Source organism: Mus caroli, chromosome 9 (assembly GCF_900094665.2).
Source record: "Mus caroli chromosome 9, CAROLI_EIJ_v1.1, whole genome shotgun sequence".
Classification (NCBI taxonomy): domain Eukaryota; kingdom Metazoa; phylum Chordata; class Mammalia; order Rodentia; family Muridae; genus Mus; species Mus caroli.
Window position 1 is genome coordinate 21,113,912 of NC_034578.1, and position 1,463 is coordinate 21,115,374.

The 1,463-nt window shown below is 40.6% G+C and overlaps 1 pseudogene; it reads right to left on the reverse strand.

Moving 5' to 3' along the window:
• Positions 1-474: 474 nt before the first annotated feature.
• On the reverse strand, positions 475-1,110 carry LOC110301475 (annotated as a pseudogene).
• Between the last annotated feature and the right edge of the window lie 353 nt (positions 1,111-1,463).

The following is a 1,463-nucleotide window of genomic DNA, read 5'->3' on the forward strand; positions in this document are numbered from 1 at the left end:
TCAGAATGTCAACAAAACAGACACATTTTTTTTTTGCAATCACATAGTGGTATTCAGTTAACAGAACAAAAATTATCTTCGTATAAGTGGCATCAGACATAACTGAAGATGAAAAAAAACCCAAAAATAAAACCAAAAGAAAAAAAACAAAAACAAAAACAAAACTACTGTCCCCATATATAACTAATTTATGTTATGCACCAACAAGAACCTGCTTTAAATCTCCATGACAATTTACAACCCCCAGACTGTACCAGGCAAGGTTAGTGGCTATTGAAAATACCACCAGGACAGGGCTATCTAAAGACACACTCAGTAGTGTGTTAACTATACAAAAAAAAGACACTGTACAGTTTAAACACAAATCTTACACAGCCTTATATTTCAGTTTTCTCTTTCTTTAAAAGGAGTGAATTGTGTACAGGGGGTTTAACTGCTTTATAGACAAGAAAAAAAAACTGCACTAGAACCAACTTATTCATCATCTTCATCTTCCTCTTCTTCCTCCTCATCATCCTCCTTCTCATCTTCCTCTTCCTTCTTTTTCTTGCTCTTTTCAGCCTTGACCACCCCCTTTTTTACTGCATCAGGTTTTCCTTTAGCTTTGTAGGCAGCAATATCCTTCTTGTACTTCTCCTTCAGCTTGGCAGCCTTCTTCTCATAGGGCAGCTTATCATCTACTTCAGTGTTGTTCCACATCTCTCCTAGTTTCTTTGCAACATCACCAATGGATAAGCCAGGATGCTCAGCTTTGATTTTGGGGCAGTACTCAGAACAGAACAAGGAGAAGGCCAAAGGAGGCCTCTTGGGTGCATTGGAGTCCTTGAACTTTTTGGTTTTCCTTTTGGGAGGGATGTAGGATTTTACTTTTCTTTCATAACGAGCCTTGTCAGCCTTTGTCATACCTTCAAATTTCCCCTTTTGTTTAGCAGTCACGGTCTTCCACCTCTCTGAGCACTTCTTGGAGAACTCTGAGAAGTTGATAGAAGCATCCAGGTGCTTCTTCTTGTGCTCCTCCCGGCAGGTTTGTACAATGAGTGCATATGAGGACATCTTGCCTCTCGGCTTCTTAGGATCTCCTTTGCCCAGGTTTAGTTGATTTTCCTCCATGAGGCAAAGAGTCGCCCAGTGCCCATCTGGCTCTCACTTGCCCCAGCACTGTCTCTATGGAGTTCAATGCACTGCAATGGCTGTTATTATTATTATAAAGAGTAAATCAGTGAGAGGTGAGAATAGGAGCACACAGTGTTGTTGAGTCCCCAGGCTAACTGAATGGGAGGTATTTTACATTATCCAAACAACCCAATGATGTTATAAATTCCAAAGATGTCCAGGTGCTTAGAAAGGAAAAAGAAGACATAAGTAGACGCTTTAACCAGGATTGGAACTTGGCTGAAATAAGAATAATGTGTCAGTGGGACTGGATAGATGGTTCCATAGAGAAGAGTGGCCTGTGTGCTTGC